We start from the raw sequence: 24167 nt of genomic DNA on the forward strand, positions 1-24167 counted from the left end.
CTGAGGCTCTCCAGCCCCAGTCTGCCCTCTTCCCACGTGAAGGATCCTTGCGGTCTGACAAGCTCTCGCTGGTGCGAGATCTTATTTATGACCACCCTGACCCCCATTGGGATCAGCAAACAACCCTTTATCTAATCCAGGGTCTTCAGGTTTGGAAAAAGTATGAGAATCAATTTCCTCCAACTGTCACTACCGGACCTGTCACTCAGCCTAATGTTAAACTTTTTCCCTTGTTAAATAAAATGTCAATGGCAATACTTGTACTTATGTACCTTAACTCACTTTGCCCTACAAAATAAAGATGCCTTTTATTTGAGGGGCAACATATGATGTACTGTTCAACTAGAAGTTTTGACCTGGACAGGTTTGGGTAGAACTCGTATATCTAAAGAGGTACCTTCCTCGTGCTTGCCTATTTAGCCTGAGAGGGATCTGGAAAAACCAGATGGTGATCATTCGGGGAGTGCAAAATTCGAGGATGGGATAACAAGAGTTGATAAGTAACACTTTGTTCTGGCACTCTTGATTTTAAAAGTCAAAATCATTACTTTGAACTGAATCCAATACTGTATCAGGAGCCAATGAAGCTGTTAAAGAGTGGTGTAATATGATCCCATCTTTTTGCTCGAAATATAAAATGGGTGGCAGTATTTTGAAGCGATTGTAACCATTTTAATTCAGATTGAGTTATGCCGGCATAGATCATGTTGTGATAATCTAGCTTAGATGAGTTGAAGGCATGGTAGAGTGTATGTAATGAATCAGCATCCAAGAAACAGTGAAATGAGAAGATGGAGCACACTTTGACTGACAGTATTATATACTGGAATACTGCTGTATCCTTGTTTCTTTAGAAAATGTTTTTAGTTTAGTTTCTATCAATTTGATATACCGCCTCTATCGACGAATCGAGATGGTTTACATAAACTCTACAGGTACTTACACTGTCCCTGATCGGTTCACAATCTAAGTATATTGTACCTGGGGCAATGTAGGGTAAGTGGCTTGCCCAGGGTCAGACGGAGCTCCAGAGGGAATTGAACCTGGTTCCCCAGGATCTTAACCCACTGCCAACTGTTGGGCAGCAGTGGGAATTGAACCCAGGATCAAAGTCCACTGAACTAACCGTTCCGTTAGGCCACTCCTCCACTTCAATAAATTGGAAACTACCAATGGTTTATCATTAGAAAGTTATGATAATTTTACACAGTATCTCAGTTGGGAGGACATTCAGGGGGTCTTTTACTAAAAGCTTAGCTTGAGTTATCTGCAGCAGTGCCCATGTTATTCCTATAGGCTCTACTGCAGATAACTCGAGCTAAGCTTTAGTAAAAAAAAAAACCCTCAAATAGCTAAGCATGTCTGACCCCCAACATTATTCTAGGACCAGCAAGCCTCTTTGATTTTTGGAATTAAATATAACTTCTAAACGGTTATGGAAAAATCCTATTTTACAAGTAACCTTCAAATTTCCCAGCAAACAGTGCATTATGTCAGCTTCACTGGACTATTTTTCATCAAAAGCAGCTGCTTCAGCTACTGAACAGTTAAGATTTGGAATTTTCATTAGATAAATAGGAAATAGCTTAACTGACATTTTACATAGAGTTCTGTATACTCTCACTGGATTGGACTCCACAATACTTTATCGGCCTGCCAGCTAATCTTACATCACTCGCAGTTATTCCAAAGTGCAGCATCCCAGCTGTTGGCTGGAGTCTCACACATAGGGCCCGCATTATGCTATTAGGATGATACTTGACTGGCTACCAATATAAAGCAAAACCATAAGATTTTGTTAGGCTATTATGATGTTCATAGCCTTAGATCTACCTAGCATATGATAAGAAACCAATCTCAAAAGACAGTCTGGAGCACTGGTTTTCAAACTCAGTCTTCAAGGGCTGCTAACAGGTCTGGTTTTCTGGATTACATTACATTATAGCTTATATCCCACTAAAACCTTTTCAGTTCTAAGCAGTTTACAAACATCTTAAAGGAGTATAAACCCGAGATCAGAACATTCCTCTGAGAATTATTAATGGTGACTTTGGAGACATACAGAAATCTAATTATAATACATATTTCCTTAATAAGAAAGCTTTTATCTTCTTTCAAAACATGAGATATGATTGTGAAGAAGAAAATATTCTGGCAATGTCTTTCCAAAGTCTGGCTCCTTGAATGGCAAGAGATTTGTCAAAGAGTTCTAGTCTCTTCTTACCCTTAGATGAGGGGAAAGTGAACAAATTAGCAGCTTCCTATCTCCTAGTTCTGGTAGAGGTTGTGAAGTAAAAATGATCTAGCAAATAGCTAGAGATCAGTCCTTGTAGTGTTTTAAAAAGAAGCATGTCAATTTGAAAAACACTCTTGCCTCAATGGGTAGCCAATGTAGTTTGATATAAAAAGGGGAGACTGTCAAATTTTGATAGCCTGAAGATTAGTCCGTTTGCTGTATTTTGAATGGTTTGAAGTCTCTTAAGGTCTTTATGCAACACAAGTATATTAAGTTACAGTAATCAAGAGATGATAGTACCAGCGCATGCACCAACCATTCATATTGAGTAGGGCTGACCATTTAACACGTTCCGCCTCAGAACTTCCTGTTACAGAGAGATGCTTTGGGCCAGGTGAGAAGCAGACTGTTTTCAGTGCAGCCTGCAGCAGTGATGAGCAGCTGCAGAGAAGAGGGGGCCCCTGCTGGAGTGCCATGCTGGGACAGGTAAGGAGAGGTGCTGAAGACAGAAAGAAAGAAAGAAAGATGCGATCACGACAGGGGCGGGGGGCACGAAAGAGGAAGCAGAAAAAAAAGACAGAGAGAAAAATGCAGAACACAGTGGGGGCACGGGAGAAATAGGAAGCAGAAAAGAGAAAAGAAGACAGAGAAAGATGCGGACAATGGCAGGGGCAGGGCATAGGAGAAAAAGGAAGCAGAAAAAAGAAAAGAAGACAGAGAAAGATGCGGACCACAGTGGGGGCAGGGTGGGGGCATGGGAGAAAAAGGAAGCATAAAAAAGAAAAAAACAGTCAAAAATGCAGACCAGGGCAGGGGCAGGGAGCATGGGAGAAAGAGGAAGTGGAAAAAATAGACAGAGAGAAAGATGCGAACCACGGGGTGGGGGGGGGGGGCAGAGGAAAGAGAGAGTTGTTGGGGGGACAGGGAAGGATGCTAGAAATAGGGGAGGGAAGGATCAAAGATGGGAGGGAAGGAAAGAGAAGGGAAACAATGGTGATCATGAATGGAGGGAAGGGAGGAGATAGTGCCCATGTAGGGGAGGGGAGGGTAAAGGAGGGATGAGATGGTGCCCATGGAACAGAGGGGAGGGTAATGGAGGGGATGATTTGGTGCCCATGAAGGGGAGGGGAGGAAAGGAGATGGTGCCCATTTGGATAATACAACCAACTGTGCAATTAAAAATTTTAATTGTGACTGATCGTGCGATTAAAACTTCAATGACCGTACAAGCCCAAATATTGAGTGATTTCAAAGTACTTCCAAATGGCATGGAGCTTTCTCATTAAGAAGAAATTGCAATTAAAAATTTTAATTGTGACTGATCGTGCGATTAAAACTTCAATGACCGTACAAGCCCAAATATTGAGTGATTTCAAAGTTACTTCCAAATGGCATGGAGCTTTCTCATTAAGAAGAAACATTTTTTGGCTAAGGCATTAACAGCGCAGTCAATTTCAACACCTAGGAGTTTGATGGTTGGAGAAAGAGTAAAGTTGACTTGTTTGATGGTAATCATCTTAGGGATCTGTTCTGGTTTTGAGTTAAAACATAAAAATTTGGATATCCAGAAAGCTTTTGACAAAGTACCTCATGAGAGACTCCTGAGAAAATTAAGGAGTCATGGGATAGGAGGCAATGTCCTTCTGTGGATTAAAAATTGGTTACTGGACAGAAAACAGAGGGTTAGATGGCCATTTTTCTCAATGGAGGAGGGTGGAGTGCCGCAGGGATCTGTACTGGGACTGGTGCTATTTAACATATTTATACATGATCTGGAAATCGGAACAATGAATGAGGAGATTAAATTTGCAGAAGACACAAAACTATTCAAAGTTGTCAAAACGCATGCGGATTGTGAAAAATTGCAGACAGACCTTAGGACACTGGAAGACTGGGCATCCAATGGCAGATGAAACTTAATGTAGACAAATGCAAAGTGATACAGTTGAGAAGAATAATCCGAATCATAGTTATCTGATGCTAGGGTCCACTTTAGAAGTCAGCACTCAAGAAAAATAACTAGGCATCACTGTAGTCTATCCGCTGAAATCTTGTCTAGTGTGGCTGCAGCCAAAAAAGCAAACAGGATGCTAGGAATTATTAGAAGACGAATGCAAAATAAGACCAAAAATATTATGCCTCTGTATCACTCCATGGTGTCTCAGAGGGGATATAGTGAAGTTGGAGAGGGTTCAGAAAAGAGCGACCAAGATGATAGAGAGGAAGGAATTGTTGGGGAGGGGGCTAGAGAGGTTAGGGCTCTTCAGCTTGGAGGGGAGATGGCTGAGGAGGGATATGACTGTAGTCTACAAGATGCTGAGTGGTGTGAAGCGGGAGGAGGTGAATCGATTTTTTGTTCAGTCAAGGAGTGCAAAGACCATGAAATTGCAGATGGGAGGAAAAAATTTTTTTTTACTCAAAGCATGGTTAGGCTCTGGAATTTGTTTACAGAGGATGTGGTGGTGGTGGTGGCAGTTGGCATATCTGGGTTTGGGAAAGGTTTGGACGGGTTCCCGGAGGTGGAGAAGCCCATAGTCTGTTATTAAGATGGGTATGGAGAAAGCCACTGCTTGCCCTAGAATTTGTAGCATGGAAGGGTGCTACTAGTTGGGTTTCTACCAGGTACTTTGACCTGGACTGGCTACTGTTGGAAGCAGGATACTGGGCTACATGGACCATTGGTCTGAACCAGTATGGCTGTTCTTATGTTCTTAAATATGTTAAAAAGAAGAGGTGACAGAACAGAGCCCTGGGGAACCCCACAAGGTAAATGAAGGTCAGATTTGGATGTAGGAAGAGAAACTTGACAAGTGTGATCATAAAGAAAGGAAGAGAACCAGCTAAGTACCTGTCCAGAGATTCCAAGGGATAAGAGCCTAGAGAGTAGGAGAGAATGACCAACTAGATCAAAAGCAGCAGTGAGATCCAAAGAAATCAGCAGAATGGTATTACTCTATCCAAATGCGGAGTGATAGTCATTAAGAAGAGAAGTAACATGTTGTGTTGACTGAAAACTGTAATTAGCAAGATTAGATGAGTCAGCAGTGGGTTTCTTCATGGCCTAATTGTTGCTGTCTTCCAGAGAGCACTGGAAACAAGACTACTATTGATCATTGCCACAGCAAGAGGGATGAAGCCATGAGTAGTATATATCCAGGCAAGTCATGAACTGCAAATTAGAAGGGAAAAGAGGTCCAAGAAGGTCAAGATAGATGTGGCATCAAACAGTTGAAAAAAACCTCAGGTCAGAAACAGTTGATGATACATAAGTCCAACAAGTGTGGAAGATGTGTCTGTCTGCCTTATGTACTGAATGGCTCAAGAAGATATAATAATATCAACACTATAGAAAATACATCAGAGATGCTGCACATTCCCATGGCTAATGTATTTAAATTACTAAACCAAAAATAAAAGGCTTTTCTTTCTACCTTGGTTGACTAGATATTTTGGATTTTAACATAAGACTCCCAACACATACAAAAGAAAAATGAATGAGCTACGTAGCCCAACATAACATCTTGTCCAATGTTTAATAAACCCTGATTATAATGGTGGCTTTGGGGGGGAGGGAGGAGAGTGGTAAACCAAGCAACTGCTCAAGGCCTTAACTTTAGGGAACCCCCAAAATTTGCAAATGTCTGAAGTTTTTGCAAAAAAGGTCCCTTGGAGGGGCATAATTGAACGGCACCGGCCAAATAGCTGGCCGGACATCTTTGGGGCCAACCGTATTTTCAAAATACAGTTGGGGCCGGCTAAATCGATCGCCGGGTGTAGAGGAGATGGTCGGCTTCGTTTTTCAGCCATATTGGAAACCGGGCCCAGCCATCTCAAACCCGGTAAAATGCAAGGCATTTAGTCATGGGAGGAGCCAGTATTTGTAGTTCACTGGCCGCCTTCACATACCAGGACACCAACCGGGCACCCTAGGGGGCACTTCTAAAAATTAAAAAAAAAAAATTAAAATAGCTCCCAGGTACATAGCTCCCTTACCTTGGGTGCTGAGCCCCCCAAATCCCCCCCAAAACCCACTGCCCACAACTCTACACCACTACCATAGCCCTAAGGGGTGAAGGGGGCACCTACATGTGGGTTTTGGGGGTTTTTGGAGGGCTCAACATTAACCACCACAAGTGGAACAGGTAGGGGGGATGGGCATGGGTCCACCTGCCTGAAGTGCACTGCACCCACTAAATACTGCTCCAGGGACCTGCATACTGCTGTCAGTGAGCTGGGTATGACATTTCAGGCTGGCATACAGGCTGGTAAAAAACTTTTTTTTTTTTTTTTTTGGGTGGGAGGGGGTTGGTGACCACTGGGGGAGTAAGGGGAGGTCATCCCCGTTTCCCTCCGGTGGTCATCTGGTCAATTGGGGAATTTTTTTGTGACTTGGACCTAAAAAGAAATAGACCAAGTGCAGCCGGCGAAATGCTCATCTGAGCCGGCCATCTTTTTTCCATTATGGGGTGAAGCCGGTTATCTCGTCCCATCCCGCCTTCTGTACCCTCCCTTGAAGGTTGGCCGGCTCCGCAACGAAAAGCAGTTGGGGCCGGCTAAAAATTGGCTTTCGATTATACCGATTTGGCCAGGATCAGGAGATTGCCGGCCATCTCCCGATTTGTGTCGGAAGATGTCCGGCGATCTCTTTTGAAAATAAGCTGGTTAGTTACTTCTCCATTGACTTTTTTAACACTCACCTATTTAACTAAACCCCCGAAGAATATTAAAGATTCACTGTATTTTCATATATATGGGAAAGAGATTTTGAAATCAAAAATATCTAACTTGTTTAGAGTTTATCATATTAAACCACTGGGGCATTAAATGACTCTCTTGCCAAGGGTCTGAAAACCCCTAAGGCCAGTGGTGTGCTGGTAAATGTTTAACAACAGGCTCTCTCCCTGGTCCACCTCTGTGCCCCCCCCCCCAATCTACCTCTGCGCCCCCCATCCACCTCGGCGCCCCCCCCCCCCAACTTTCAGAGCTGGTTATAGCTGGGGAGAGAGCCTGGGGGTGGGGGGCAATGCATTACTCTCTCCAGGAAAAATAAAATTAAATGCTCTCAGGTTCCAATCTAATTCATGTTTAATGTGGGATAACATGCCATAAATAAGTAAACAAATATAAACTTTTAATGTTGAGCACCTGATTCTCAAAGTGGACATATTCCAAACACTAAAATGAAAATAAAATGATTTTTTTCTACCTTTCTTGTCTGGTGACTTTGTTTTTCTGATCATACTGGCCCAGTATCCGATTCTGCTACTATCTGTCCTCTTAACTCCATTTCCAGGGCTTCCTTTCCATTTATTTCTTTACGTTCCTCCTTTCTTCTTCATTTCTTGCCCTACATCCATAAGTAAAAGCTGGGTCCTCCGCAGACTTGACTGTCCAGTGGATGCAGCTTCTGCCTATCTTCTCCATCCATGTGCAGTTTTTCTCCTCTCTTCCTTTTTCCTCATCTCATCTCCTTCCTCTCTCTTCCCCCCCCCCCCCTCCATCCATGTCCAGCATTTCTTCTCTCTCCCTTCCCTCTCCCCCATGTCCAGCATTTTTCCTCTCCCCCCTCCATCCATGGCCAGCATTTCTCCTCTTTCCCCGCCATTCATGTTCATCTCACTTTCTCTCTCTTCCCTCCCCTCCATCAATGTCCAGCATTTCTTCTCTCCCCTCCCCTCCATCCATGTGCATCTCCTTCCTCTGTCTTCCCTCCCCTCCATCCATGTCCAGAATTTCTTCTCTCTCCCCTCCATCCATGTGCATCTCCTTCCTGTCTTCCCTCCCCTCCATCCAAGTCCAGAATTTCTCCTGCCCTCCCCTCCATCCATGTTCTGAAACTCTCCTCTCTCCCCTGCCCTCCCCTCCATCCATCCATGTCCAGCAACCCTCCTCTCTCCCCTGCCCTCCACTCCATCCACCCATGTCCAGCAACTCTCCTCTCCCCTCCATCACCCATGTCCAGCTACTCTCTTCTCCCCTCCCCTCCATCCACCTATGTCCAGCAACTCTCCTCTCCCCTTCCCTCCATGTCCAGCAATTTCTCTTCTCTCCCTGGACCCTGCCCTCCCCTCCATGTCCATCAATTTCTCCTCTCTCCCCTGCCCTCCATATCCAGCGATGCTCCTTTGCCCCTATCATTCACTCCCATCCATGTCCTTCGATTCTCCTTTGCCCCATCCTCCCCTCCCATTCATGTCCACCTGCCTGCCCTCTTCTCCCCCCCCCCCCCCCAACATCCCCCTTTTTGTTCCTGCCACCCTGCGTGGTTTAAATCTTTTATTTACCTCCATCGCAGTGGCCCATGCTGACTTCATACATTTCAAATTCTTGCTGACCTCCTTCCAGTCTGCTCTTTTACTTGCCAAACAGGATTATTACATCCAGTTGACAAATTCTCTTGGCTCAAACCCTCGACATCTGTTTGCCACACTGAACTCTCGCCTCAAAGTGCCTTCACCTCCAACTCCCTCTTCACTTTCCCCCCAGACTCTGGCTGAGTACTTTCATGATAAGGTTCACAAGATTAAACTTTAATTCTCAATCAGGTCACCTCCACCTCTCCTTCCCTTAGTCCATTCTCTCAACCCTCCAACCCCTGCCTCCTTTTCTGAAATTACTGAAGAGGAAACTACACATATTCTTTCCTCCTCAAAACTAACTACCTGTTCCTCCGATCCTGTTCCTCCGATCCTATTCCCACTCATCTACTCAACACTATCTCTCCTACTGTCATCCCTTTTATCTGTCATATCCTCAATCTTTCACTTTCCACTGCGACTGTTCCTGATGCCTTCAATCATGCCGTAGTCACACCACTCCTTAAAAAACCTTCATTGGACCCTACTTGTCCTTCCAACTATCGCCCCATCTCCCTCCTCCCTTTCCTATCCAAGATACTCGAATGTGCTGTTCACCGTCGTTGTCTTGCCTTTCTTTCCTCTCAAGGTATTCTTGATCCATTTCAATCTGGCTTTCGCCCCTTCATTCCACTGAAACAGCACTTGCTAAAGTGTCCGATGACCTGTTCCTGGCCAGATCCAAAGGCCTCTATTCCATCCTCATCCTTCTCGATCTATCAGCTGCTTTTCACACTGTTGATCACAGCTTACTCCTTGATACGCTGTCCTCACCTTGGATTTCAGGGCTCTGTTCTTTCCTGGTTTTCTTCTTATCTCTCCCAGTGTACCTTTAGTGTATACTCTGGTGGATCCTCCTCCACTTCTGTCCCACTGTCAGTTGGTGTACCTCAGGGATCTGTCCTGGGACCTCTTCTTTTCTCCATCTATACTTCTTCCCTTTCTACTCTGATCTCATCCCATGGTTTTCAATACCACCTTTACACTGATAACTCCCAGATCTACCTCCACACCAGAAATCTCAGCAGGAATTCAGGCCAAAGTATCAGCCTGCCTGTCTGACACTGCCGCCTGGATGTCTCACCACCATCTGATCTAAACATGACCAAGACTGAGCTTCTTCTCTTTCCCCCTAAACCAACCTCTCCTCCTCCCCCATTCTCTATTTCTGTGGATAACACGCTCATCCTCCCTGTCTCATCAGCTCATAACCTTGGGGTCACTCAACTCTTCTCTCTCCTTCTCTGAACATATTCAGCAGACTGCTAAAACCTGTTGTTTTTTTCTCTATAATATCACCAAATGTGCCCTTTCCTTTCTGAGTACACTAACAGAACCCTTATCCACACTCTTATCACCTCTCGCTTAGACTATTGCAACTTGCTTCTCACAGGTCTCCCACTTAGCCATCTTCAATCTGTTCAAAATTCTGCCGCACGACTTATATTCCACCAGTGTCGCTATGCTCATATTAGCCCTCTCTTCAAGTCACTTCACTGGCTCCCTATCCGTTTCCGCATACAGTTCAAACTCCTCTTATTGACTTATAAGTGCATTCACTCTGCAGCTCCTCAGTACCTCTCCACTCTCATCTCTCCCTACACTCCTCCCCAGGAACTCTGTTCACTGGTTAAATCTTTCTTATCTGCACCCTTCTCCTCCACCGCTAACTCCAGACTCTGTTCCTTCTATCTTGCTGCACCATATGCCTGGAATAAACTTCCTAAGCCGGTCCGTCAAGCCCCATCTCTGGCCATCTTCAAATCTAGGCTAAAAGCCCACCTTTTGATGCTGCTTTTAACTCCTAACCCTTACTCACTTGTTCAGTACCCTTATTTTATCATCCCCACCTTAGTAATTCCCTTATCTCTTATTTGTCCTGTTTGTCCTAATTAGATTGTAAGCTCTGTCGATCAGGGACTGTCTCTTCATGTACAAGTGTATAGCGCTGCGTACATCTAGTAGCGCTACAGAAATGATAAGTAGTAGTAGTAGATAGGGCAGGACAGAGAAAATTTTGTGCCCATCCACTTTGGGCTCAGGCCCACCCAAAATTGGATGTCTGGCTACACCACTGAATACCAGATGATGTTAATGTGATATAAAATAGGCATACTTGATCCTGACTTATCTTTGAAATTTTAAGACCAGATTGTAGAAGTCTACCCTTCATTGGTGTTACTTCCATTACTCTCTCCTCCATCCTTTAGCTTCACCATCCCCTCCTTTTTTTAAATCTTCATACCTTTCTCCTCTACTGCTTCTCTCCCACTAAACTCTCCTAAAGAGTGGCAGAGCTGCAGCACTGTTTGTCCTTGCAGTCAGCCTCTCCGTTGAGCAGGAAGCATGTTAATTGAGGGAAGCAGCCACTTGAATGGAAAGGCACTGCTGCAGCTCTTAGAAACACAGCAGCCATGCTACTGCTGCTGTTCTGTGTAACAGATGCCAATAGGCAGGTAGTAAGTCTCAGTGAAGTAAATCAGAACAACAGGCCTCAGTCCTCACACTACTACCTATAGTTGGGCTGTGGGAGTTGAGGCCAAAACAGCTTGGCTCAAGTAGCTGTGTAATCTAGAAGGAGGTGGCTCGGTGCTGTGCTTGTACAAGGTCAGTCATGCAGGTATGAGCTGATATCGTGAGACTGGCCCTACACGAGCACAGGAAGCTGATACGCTATTATGCACCGCTCCTGTTGTTAATATGGGGGGGAGCATTCAGAGGGGTACAAGAAAGGCTGTTATGTTCCTTGGAGCAGGAAAAGAAGTTCTACTTGGAATCTCTGTCCTCACTGCTGGAACAGTGGGACAGGAGATTATCAAACACGTCAAAGCTGCAGACAAAGGTCCAAAATAGGGGATGTCTGGTACCCTTAGGCCCACACTATATCTATACTCTTAACTGAATGGGCCACTGTTTCTTTCACCCGTGTTCCCAGTGCCATGCAGTTCTACTTGGAACCTCTGTCCTCACTGCTGGAACAGTGGGACAGATTATCAAACAGGTCAAAGCTGCAGACAAAGGTCCAAAATAGGGGATGTCTGGTACCCTTAGGCCCACACTATATCTATACTCTTGACTGAATGAGCCACTGTTTCTTTCACCCGTGTTCCCAGTGCCATGCAGTTCTACTTGGAACCTCTGTCCTCACTGCTGGAACAGTGGGACAGATTATCAAACAGGTCAAAGCTGCAGACAAAGGTCCAAAAAAGGAGATGTCTGGTACCCTTAGGCCCACACTATATCTATACTCTTGACTGAATGGGCCACTGTTTCTTTCACCCGTGTTCCCAGTGCCGTCCAGTCTTTCTAATCTACTTAGGGTATTGCTGGTGTCTACATGGACGAGTAGCATAAGTTTCAGAAACCTTTCTGTAATGTCACAGATGCAGGGTCCTGACAGGCAACTTAACTCCTTGTATAGCATATCATGTCTGAAGATGGGTCCCATATAGAAAAGAATCACCAACAATTCTTTTACTTAGAAAACGCTATAGAAATGATAAGTAGTAGTAGTACTGGTGATAGTTCCCATATATAAAATTAATGCAGTGTGATTCCTTTGTAGAGCTAGTTAGACACATAAAAATAAAAGTCAATGCCTTTATAAGTACATTTGTGACCAGCTTGAGAGCTTTGCACCCTGACATAAGGAAAGGAGCATGATTCTTTAATAAGCTGTCACCTATGACGTGTTTGTTGACTTTTACATCTATGAAAAATTAAATGTCACAGCTTTACTCTCCTATCAGGAGCATGCATATTTGTGTACTATGTTTTTCTTTCATGTACAACCTTAAACCACATGCTTCTCAAAACAAGATCCCACCAAACATTCATTTCCTCCTCATCTTGCCATTGTGACTGAGTTCTAAATATTTACCCTTCCCAGATTACTAAACTGATGGGGTCCCTTTGTAGTGCAGATTTACACAGCCCTCCGGTAAAGCAGGCATGTTCTCACGCCTTCAGGGAGAAAAACTGGATTTAAAAGATGCTTTGCTGACAGGCTGTTGAAATTATCACATACAGCAAGGTGTAACTGATGTACAAGACAACAAGGACATCCCTTTTAACATTTAAAAAAAAACTTGACATGGTCTTAAAAGAATGTATATTTTCTCATTTGTTTCTTTACAATTTTTAAAAAGATAGTTTTTCATTTCTACCCAAAACAAGTTCTTTTTTTATGGGTCTCTGCTGAGGATGTGAGAAACAAAAGTATCTCTGTGTGAATTCTCTCCACATTAAGAGTTGGCATTTTTCTTGTGAATTCAATTTAGCACAGCCCTCCCACATCAGCCCTCTCTGACTGTAACAGCATGACAGCCCTTAAAAGCAGAAGAGGATGACAAAGAGCTACTTCTAGAAAGGTCAAGACTAGAGCTGTACCAAATAGCATATTTCATTATTTGGCTGAATATGAATAATGGGTGTTGAGCTTAAACATAACAAATAATAAAAGCAGCAAAGTGAAATCAGAGATCACGAGTTTATTTAAGTAGGATTTAGTACAGTAGAGCCCTGGATTATTTGCATTCAAATGAAAATCACTATTCGGCTGAATACAAATAATGTATTCAGGGCCGAATCAAATCAAATACGAATATTTGGTACAGCCCTAATCAAGACAGCTTGGACTTGGCATACATTAGAAAACAATTACAGAAATGTAAAAAAAGAGTTCATGGGTGAACATATTTACTGCAAAGTTGTAACTATGAAGAGTTTCCTATAAGTGAAAAAAAAAAAATTTTTTTTTTTTTTGGGGGTGGGGGGGGGGGGGGGGGGGGGAAGTGACAATAAAAACAAGAAGCCCAAACTATAGTGTTCTATGGGTATGCGCATATAAAGTAACATTATGCACATGGAGGTGAAATGGAAATGAAGTTCTTTTCAAGCATTACAGCTTGGTATGTAAAGAATGAACTAGGTTCCTACCAGTTCCTAAACTGTGTACCACAGCGCCCGGGTACACTGCAGTGAATTCACAAGAGAGCTGCAGCATATTTTAAGACCTTCGTGGAACGGCTGGCAGGGATGCCCAAACCCCACCAGCTGAAGCAGTCTGCTGCCTGAGCCTTGAGCTCCATGCTGCTTGAGGAAGTCAGCGTGATGCTTCAGCCACCGATGCCAGCACTCCCGCACATTTTGGTAGCCCTTCTCTGTACCTTTTCTAATTCTGCTGTATCATTTTGAGATACAGCAACCAGAATTGCGTATAATACTCAAGTGCAGCTGCACCATGGAATGGGCATTATGAAAGTCTCAGTTTTATTCTCCATTTCTTTCCTAATAATTCCTAATATTCTGTTTGCCTTTTGGGCTGCCTCCATACACAAGTACACATATTGACCCCTCACCAATTGGTAAACAAACAAAGATGTGATGCTCAGTGCAAAACACTGGATAGACCCCATGTTATGCTGGACTCCTGTGTGCATTCTAATATTATTGAGTTCTTAGTTATTTAAAGTTGTTAAGGGAATAGGGTATCTTTAATCTAATGTAAAGTCTTTCAAATTTATTTGGTGTATATTATGTTAATTAAGCAATTATTTGAAAGGGAATACAGTTAATCTATTAGGTCAGGCTTACTCCCTCTTTTGCTAAAACCCCATATTAATTGTTGAGAAAAACTTCCTTCCGCTTATTGTCTTATGGGGTAGTTTATAAATCAAAGCATGTGCCTGGGATAGAGGGTTGATGGGGAGGGAAGAAAAGAGCAAATCCACAAAGATTTTTAAAAGTCTTTAGAAGTTATTAAATGTATCCTCAGGTGCTAAGGATTTATGAAAAGCTTTCTGTCATTCATGCCTGAGAGAAAACTAATGCTAAATTAGGACCTTACATTAAGGAATGTGTGCTCTGATAAAACGACTCAATATCAAGATATAAACTTCTTCAGACATTGCTTTGACAATGAAGAAGAGACATGTGTTGTCTAGGACGTATTCAAAGTAAAAACAAATAATGAACACGTGGTTACAGAACAGCACTGAATCCATCCTGTAATAACAAATAGTTAAGAAAAAGATTGAATGTAGTAGAAGTTTCCATTTCGTGTTGTGGATCTTTAAGAGTTTGCTTGGATAACCACTGGAGAAGAATCAGCAGCAACACAAATCTCATATTTAAAAAATATGTAAGTCTGAAAGGCTCAAAAACCATATTCTATTATATTTCATAATACATTTACTAAGAGAATTCAACCAAAACAAAGCCCCCCAACTGCAATACCCCAGGCCATAACAAAAACATCTTACTTTTCTGCTGGTTAGCCTGTTACATCAGGAAATATACAAACCTTCATATTATAGATGAAAACATCCTCGTTCTAAAAAATATATCTCAAACGAAATTCTCAGTCAGCCTCCAGTAAGTGTAGCTGAAACAGAATTATCTCCCCTGGAGATATGTAACAAATTCTTGGATTCTTGTAAATAAGGCAATTGCAGAAGAACATAAAAACATAAGCATTACCATACTGGGACAGACCAAAGGTTCATCAAGTCCAGTATCCTATTTTCAATAGTGACCAATCCAGGTCACAAGTACCTGACAAGATCCCAAAAGAGTAAAATAGACTTTATGCTGCTTATGCTACACAGCAACACGGAGACACTCAAAGCACACAATACAGAAGCACAGACAGTCCACTATTTCTAATAACCTTTTACTATTGCTATTGTTTTGGGTATACTTGTAACTCCGCCTACTGCCAGCAAGCTACACCTACTGGCCTCAACCCAGATAGCCTCGTACCATCTCCTGTTCTCAATCTAACCTCCTTGTCTGGAACCCTTTTTAAAAATTGCCGTTACATTTGTCACTCTCTAATCTGATAAATTATATATTATTAACAACAGCTCTACAAGTTAATCTTTCAGTTCTATCAGTACTCTAGAATGTATACCATCCGGTCCAGGTGATTTGCTACTCTTCAATTTGTACCATTTCTGGCACTGGTATCTCCCCCACATCTTGCTTGAAGAAGACCAAAGCAAAGAATTCATTTCATCTCTCTGCTATGGCCTTGTCTTCCCTGAGTGCCCCTTTTCCCCCTCGATCATCTATTGGTCCAACTGATTCTTTTACTGGTTTCTTGCTACTAATATACCTAAAAACGTTTTTAGTATGTGTGTTTTTACTTCCAACACAATCTTCTTTTCAAAGTCTCTCTCTGCATTTGACTTGCCATTCCTTAAGCTGTTTCCTATTATTTTCAGTCGGAGCCTCCTTCCATTTTCTGAAGGATTTTCTTTTAGCTCTAATAGCTTCCTTCACCTCACTTTTTAACCATGCCACTGTCATTTGGCCTTCCTTCCTTCTTTTTTAATACATGGAATATATCTGGTCTGGGATTCCAGGATGGTACTTCTGATGTAAAGTTTTGACTTTTGCAGCTGCTCTTCTAAGTAAGTTTGGGGGTTTTTGGGGGGGGGGGGGGGTTGGGTTTTTTTTTTTACCATTCTCCTCATTTTATCATAGTCCCCTTTTTGAAAGTTAAATGCTAACATTTTGGATTTCCTGTGTGTACTTACTCCAGAGATTATATCAAATCTAATCACTGTTATCAAATGCCCTTCACCTTTCATCCTCCTCCCTCTTTTTAAAATGGGGAAAGCAAACTTTAGCAAACAAGGGAATTGCTTATTCAGGAATTCTGTGCTATAGAAAAATAGTTTTAACACAGTAAATGACAACAGATAAAGTGAAAAGACTCTGGTGGGGTCTGGCCAGCAGCTCTCTATTCAGGGCGTCACCTAGCACCTAAATAATCAAGTAGTTGTGATATACAGAAAGCAGGGGAACACCTCTAGTTTGGAAAGTGAGGTATCACTTAGCTCAGAACAATGCCTCATTCAACTTCCTGCTTCACTTCTTGGCTCATACCAAGGATGTGTGTGTTTGCCTCTGAAGCAACATGTTTGTTTGCGGGACAATGACTCTGAAAACTACTCTCTTGGCTACTTTTACTTTTGAGAAAGAAAGAGATTCAATTTGTGTCTGTTTTTCCTGTACTGAAATGTTCTATTTGTGCGTTTTTCCTGATGCATCCAAAAAGACCCAGGAGCACAGGTAGAAGTTCCTGTCCCTATGACAAAAGGTCCTAGCTCTTGGGAAGTATTTATACCCTGATACCCCTGTAAATGTGTTATTCAATTGGGGAATGAGTTATATTTTGAACCTTTTCTGTTAACGATTCTCCTGGATAATAAGAAAGTGAGCAAAGTTCAATAGATAATGAGACTTTATGGACTCCATTTATAAAAAAGGTAAGCTAAGGCACTCACATTTCTTTTCTTTTCCTCTATTTCACCCTCATATGTGGATTTTGGATCTCCCTTTATTTATTTATTTTTAGTGTGCTAGATTGTACTTCTGATTACTGGTTTCTAATTGTTAAGGTTTTCTTGATGAATTATTTCAATAGGCAAATAAAAAAAAGCCAGCAATTAACCATCTGAGAATTTCAGGGGTTCCAAAGATGGGGACCATACCAAATGAGAATCTATTACGCTATTTAGGAGAAGGTTTGGATGGGAAGGCACAAATCTTAACTTTACATACAGAAAAGGTAGCACAGGGGAAATAGTATGGTCAACAGCTCACAGTTACGGATTCACCATCTTGGATCAATTTCACCATTTGACCAGGACTCCATTAGGTCCTTGGCAGTTTAATGGGGTTAAAGATTTCATGGCTTCTAAAGTAGGTGTTTGAAATCCTGTACTCAGGACACACCCTGGAAGTCTGGATGTCAGATATCCACCATAAAAATGCATGAGAGAGATTTACATAATGTGGGAGCAATGAATACAGATCCATCTTATGCATATTCATGGTAGTTATCTGACAACAGACTGGCTGGGTAGGTTTTAAACACTAGGTTGAGAACCACCATGCTAATTTTGGATTGACATCCAAGATTACTTTTACCAAATCGGAGTAAAACAATACCCCAGAAAGCATCAACAAAAAGTTTGTCCATAGAAAATCACTGTAATGAGAAATCATTTCACCAATGTTAAAAATGAGATGAGAGAGAGAAGCAATTTGAGAAGAAAAAAATTGAACTGTGGTTTTCTAGAATCCCGACTCATCAGTAACTAATTGTGAGCTTAAGGAAAGAGTAACTGAGTTCAGCTTTCTTTAATAAGACATAGGCTTTAATGTGGGCTCAACAATACAAACATTTCTGCATCATCATCTTCCTTAGGAATGAGTGTTACTCCATTCGTTATTAAGTAGAAAAATAAACTATTAGAGCTTCTAATTAACAACACACAAAACCAATTAATTACAGTCAGGTTTCCAGGGAACTAAACTTATGAATAAACATTGACCTTTAAGGCTTGATTTACTAACCTGCAAAATGACATTTTAATGCATGTAATTATTTTTAACATATGTAATATGTTTATGTTTCTTTAGAATCTACTATACTGACTTTCATGTGAGCATAACAAAGCAGCTTACAATCTAAAAACAGTAATGTTGAAAGAGTTAAAAGAGAACTATGAAGTACAAGAGGAGAGTAGTAGTGAGGTTAAGTAAAAGAGGAACACAGGCAGGCAACTCTGAAACCCTCACACCCTGTAAGTGCCTAAAGACCACAAAATGCTTGAGTAAAAACATGAGTTTTTAAGGAGGCTCTAAACCTTGAGGCCTTGAACTAGAGAGCAGACAGAAGTACGTTCCAGAACACTGGAGCCATGTAAAAAAGGCATTGTGCTTGGCAAAGTCCAATTGCTAACCTATGGAGGAGTAGCCTAGTGGTTAGTGCAGTGGACTTTGATCCTGGGGAACTGGGTTTGATTCCCACTGCAGCTGCTTATGACTCTGGGCAAGTCACTTAACCCTCCATTGCCCCAGGTACAAATAAGTACCTGTATATAATATGTAAACCGCTTTGCATGTAGTTACAAAAACCACAGAAAGGTAGTATAGCAAGTCCAATTCCCTTTAAGGAGCACAGCATGTGGGATGAAGCATAATTAGATAACCCAGGTAGGGAAAGTTATCTATATGAAAAAGTTAATTACAAAATTTAGAATTAGATCCTATAATGAACTGAGGGGGGGGGCTGTGGTACGGAAAAAGTGTGTGTGGGGGGGGCAGGTGACATAGTAGATGACGGCAGATAAAGACCTGTACGGTCCATCCAGATAGGATCAGATAGCAATGTTTTGTGCAGATTGAAGTCATCTGACCACTGCACGGTTAATCCTAGTACAATGTTACAAAAGTCAAGACATGAAGTCACACAAGTGTAAAGAAGCCTCATTTAATCAGCCCTATCAAGATACAAATACAGAGTGAAATTGAAGCAACGCCATGAAATTACATTTAACAGTAGATGCAACCTGTATCTTGAAAGAAAGTTGTTGATCAGTAACAAACCCAAGATATTTGAATGAGTCGATCAACATAACTGATGGCCATACAATTGTGGAGCACAAGAAGGTCTAGATAGTCTCTCTACAATCCAAGAAGCAACTCTTTTATTTGCAGTAATGATAATGTGGAGATTATGTACCCAATTGACCACTGTTGAAACGTGTAAGATCCAAGCAACTGTGGGAATTAACAAAAGAATGTCATCTGCAAAGTAGAAGACACTGATGCCCAGATCTTGGACTAAGGTAGCCAAAAGGCCTAAGAACATATTGAAAAAGTAAGGCAGCAAGAACCAAGCCCTACGGGACACCACAGGGCAACTGATGTAGGACAAAGATGTTGATGGAACAGAAAAAGGTCAGTCAGAATGTAGCAAACCATCAGAGGATCTGACTAATGAAACCAATCTCAGTAAGTATGTCTAGCGGCTTGAAGAGAAATTCCCCCCCCCCCCCCCCCCCCCCCCGTTAGAGAGTATCTGTTCCCTTAGAGAAGAATGTATATGCAATGAGAAAAAAGGGGAGAGGACTGGGAATAAATAAATGTTCTGTGAGGGCCCTGGGGTATGAATCTGTCAATGGATCAACCTGCACCCAGGACACCACCCCCCCCCCCCTTACAGTTATGTCCATCAATTTACGAATCATCATACTGACCTCAGGACAATTATACAAGTAAAGGTTCTCTCCAATTTAAATTATTTTAATGCTGTTTATATGGGGGGGTACAAAGACGCCCCTCAAGAGGTTACAACCTTAAGAGTTTTTGTGTCTAGGAAAACATGGGAGTACCATGCTTCATTTGATTTCATTACATTGGCTTCCAGCAGCTATAATTATAGGTTTTAAAATTGTAATTCCTACTTTTCAAATTTTGAAAGGCACTGCACTATTTTATTCATCACAAACAATTCAGCAGTCTGTAACTGGTAAAAATTAAGTATGAACATTCATTTTAGGGTTCCATCAGCATGAGCAATTCATTTATGGCCCAATATTCAGCAGCATTTATCTGAGTAGGAATGGCTCCTACCTAGATAACATTTCACGTTTATTTGATACACTGCATAATAAAAATAGCAAAGCGGTTTACATAGCAAAATATATGAGATTAGAAAGAAAAGGAGAACAAGAACAAGGAGGCCTATGTTACAAATTGACAGACTAAATTAAAGAAGGCAGTAGATCATAAATATAAAATTACCCTAAGACACATAGGGTGGGGGTAGGAAGTGTAAAAGAATAGACATGGGCATAGTGAAGCTTTCTCATCAGGGTGCCACTCACCAAAGCCATACCTGGATTTTCAGTGGTATTATCTGGATATCTATGTGAAGCCAAATACTTTTTGGTAGAGTTCCTCAACTTCTAAATAAATAACTTTTTTTTTTTAATTTTATTTATTTATTTATTATTATTTCAATCAAAATCACAAGTAAATTTACTTGACAGGAAAAAAGCAACTAAAGAGTACTGATTTACCCAGAATTTCCTCAAAAATAAGAATAAAGAAAAACATCTCCTTTTTAGATGCTTTAAAGTCCACAACGGTGAGTCCAAGTTATCAATAACTGGAGATATAAGGAAAAGAAATTAAACATTTCAAATATAGTTTAACCCAAAACAAGATTTCAGCGTTACAGGCTTGGTATATATTCACTTATGGAGCTCTCTTTGATGTTAAGAAGGAGCATAGTTGGGAAGGGTCAAAATACACATATTTGACATTCTGATAATTAACCAAACATTTACATGGATATTTTAAATAAAACGTTGCTCCTAATTGGAGCGTCTCCTGTTTCAACTGCAGGAACTTTTGCCTACACTTCTGCGTGTCCCTCGACAAGTCAGGAAATATCCGAGTTTGTAATCCTCTAAAGGTTTTTTCTTTCTTTTGGAAAAATTTCTTTAATATCCATGACTTGTCTGAGGTCAACGCAACCGTGGCAAGTAAAGTTGAGGCAGTAAGTTGTTCACTATCTGAACTTTCTATCAATACAGAGACATCTATTGCCTGATTATTTAAATATTGTTCTTCTTTTTTACCCGGGATATAGAAAACCTGGGAGATAGGGGGAAACTGATCTTCACCAATTTCAAGGACTTCTTTGAAGTAATTTCTTAGCATTTCCCTCGGAGAAACCAGAGGTTGCAAGGGAAAATTTATAAAACGCAGGTTATTATCTTTTAAACTGTTTTCAAGAAACTCCGATTTTCTCCTTAGGTTTACCAAGTCTTTAACAATTGTTGTTTGCATAGTTTGTATCTGTTGTACTTCTTTTTCAAGATTTTCAGTTTGTGAAGCCACAGAATTAAGTTTAATTTCTACTTCCTTCAGTTTCCCATCCAATAAGGAAATTTCTTCAGACATCTTTTTCGTCTGAGGGCATAAAGCCTTGCCAAGTTCCACAATTAGATGCCAGAGATTGTCTAAAGTTACTTCGGTAGGTTTTTTAAAAGGAAAAATCTCTTCTACCTCAGTGTGTATCAGACTCACATTCCCAATTGCTCCTAACGTCTCCTCAGCTGATCTTCTTTCTATGGGAGCAGTCAAGGTGGGGGTTAATAAACTTCCCAAACCTTCCGACGAGGATAAAATTGCCTCCCGTTCCCCTCCGCTACCTGACTCTCCGGTCTTCGCGGTCGAGAAGGCCTTCATCGGAGAACTGCTTCCAATTGGCTGAGGAGGCGGGTCTCTGCCGTCCGGGCTCAGCGAAACTTCCAGCCCAACGTTCACTCCACTTTCTCCAGCTAGTGGGTGAGCAAACGGGCCGCCCGTTGACGGTGAAACCATGCCTGCGGTTCTCTGCAAAAAAGGCTCAATCGAGCCTAGAGAAGGTGGATTCCTCGGCTGCTGGGAGGCAGTCACCGCAGCCCTGCCTCTCCTCTTCGGCATATTTACGATATTGTTCAGGAAAGAGAGAGACTCTAAAAACGCGTCCGTCTCATTCGGCGGCCATCTTGGACTCCTAAATAAATAACTTTTAACCATGAAAACTGATGCCAATTATCTTCAGTTTCAGAAAAAAAAAAAACTGAAGACCTGATTCTTGCTTGAATTTACAGTTCATCTAAATGGCTTTTCTTGGATAGCTGACTGTCCATTCTTCTTTTACAATGAGTATTGTTCTTAAATCAGAATATCGAGGTGTTTTTCTTAGTATCAGATACTACTTGTGTTTTACTTTTAGATTTTTTTTTTTTTTTTTTTTGTTTGTTTGTATGGAGTTTTATTAATTTTATTTTTCACTGTATATATGTTTATTGTGATTATTTTTATTTAATATTCTGTAATCCACTTTAAACTGCAATAATGGGGAGAATATACATTTCCAATTAAATTTAATTAAATTAACCCATACAAGGTATTAACTGACAATAATGGTCTTATCTAGAGGAATTAATACTATTATAAACTAAGGGCCTCTTTTACCAAACTGCGCTAGCAATTCCTGCTCAGCAATGCCAACGAAGCCCATTCAAAGAGAATGAGCTTTCTGAGGATTGCCGCACCAGGAATCACTAGCACAGTCTGATAAAAGAGGCCCTAAGTTTTGTTCTAAAAAAATTTTAAATAATTTTTTTTAACATTTAAGAAAAAGCAGAAGTTGACACATATTTTAACAGTTAAGATAGTAAATGAAAGCATTTCCAGTGGATTAACACCATCTGTTTCAGTCAATCTAGAAACAAGCAGATATCCCCAATTGGCTTACAAAAAGAATTACCCTTTTTAGAAAATTCCTCCCACTTAGTCTTACCCATCACTATGAACCTAATAAAAGGTGTGCCAGCTCTCACCGGGGCCTCACAGATACCCCATACAGCACACAGAGAAAGTTAACACATTTCAGATCCATCTTTCTTGCTCTGGTCAAAACACAAAATGTTTGACAAAAGAGTTATCATGGCTTTTTGGATCAGAAAAATGTGTTTGACATTTACCAAAGTACTAAGAGGAAGGTATCTGTTCATGCTCACATAACTTCCCATGATTATGTGATGCCTCAGGTGCAGAAGAGGTTTAAGTAGAGAAACGGGAAGCTCTCTCAAAATCACATTCACCACAATATTATTTTCCTCTCATTTGTTACAGCTGCACTGGAATTCAAAAGTCACAATTAAAACATCAGTGCTATGATTTCAAATTTCTCCTTTAAATCAAAATCCACCACACCTTTCTATAAGGCTCAAAAACAGTTTAAAATGTTGTCTTGAGTTTTCTGTGCCAGAAAAGGCATTCTTGCATCAAAATATGGTGCCAAAGAGGCTACCGTGAGCAAATAGAGGCTGGTTTAAAAATAAAATAAAAACCCTGGGTTTGCTTCCAAATGTTTACATTTACACTGCGAGAGTAATCCACCTAAGTGGATGAACACAAACTCCCACGTGAAAATAACAGCGCAGAAAAAAGAGTGGGAAATGGACCAATGACTCCAGGGAAACGGGAAATGAAATGCCAAGGAACCACTTTATTAAATGACTCGACACAAAAAAACTGTGTTTCGGCCAGACGCCCTGCCTCAGGAGTCTTGGTGATCCTTGTAAAGAACTCGGGGTCGGACAGTCTCTGGTAAATCCCTTCAGTAAGTATTGGGTATAGAATGAACTGGTAATTATCTATAGGAATGAAACAGTCTGTACTTGTTTCCTTGGAAAACGTTAAATTATAATTTGTTAAAGAAGGTCCGATTGAGTTGATGGCTACAACTGTAACAGTATGCACACTTTCAGTCCATAGAAATGCGTATCTTGTTTTATTGCCTATATATTCTGACCAAGAGTCATTATTTGAAGTGTGATGCACTACTTTGTATCCTCTTAAACTGCACAATGACTGATTCTTCATCAGTGGCAAACCCTGGAGTCATTGGTCCATTTCCCACTCTTTTTTCTACATTTACACTGCAAAATGTATCATATGAGGCAACAGTTCAAAATCAAAACTGCAGAATTCTGCAACTAAAATCTACATTACCTGTCTTACTAACTGTAGAAAGATGGGAAAGTTTCTCTTGCATCATCAGTGCTATCATAACAGCTTAAAAGTGAAGCACAGTGTACAAACAGACCACCAGGTAACAGGGATGCTCACAAGGCAAACACTTTCAATTGATCTGGTCTTTTCCCCCAATTTTTAGATATTATTTCAGGTCATATCTTTTTTAATAAATC

General features: G+C 41.2%; 1 protein-coding gene across 2 annotated transcripts in view; it reads right to left on the reverse strand.

The window, feature by feature from the left end:
- The window catches only part of DISP1 (dispatched RND transporter family member 1), a 400222-nt gene that overhangs the window by 256278 nt on the left and 119777 nt on the right, over window positions 1–24167 (reverse strand). The gene's annotated exons all lie outside the window — the stretch shown is intronic.

Source organism: Microcaecilia unicolor, chromosome 3 (genome assembly GCF_901765095.1).
Source record: "Microcaecilia unicolor chromosome 3, aMicUni1.1, whole genome shotgun sequence".
In the NCBI taxonomy this organism is placed as follows: domain Eukaryota; kingdom Metazoa; phylum Chordata; class Amphibia; order Gymnophiona; family Siphonopidae; genus Microcaecilia; species Microcaecilia unicolor.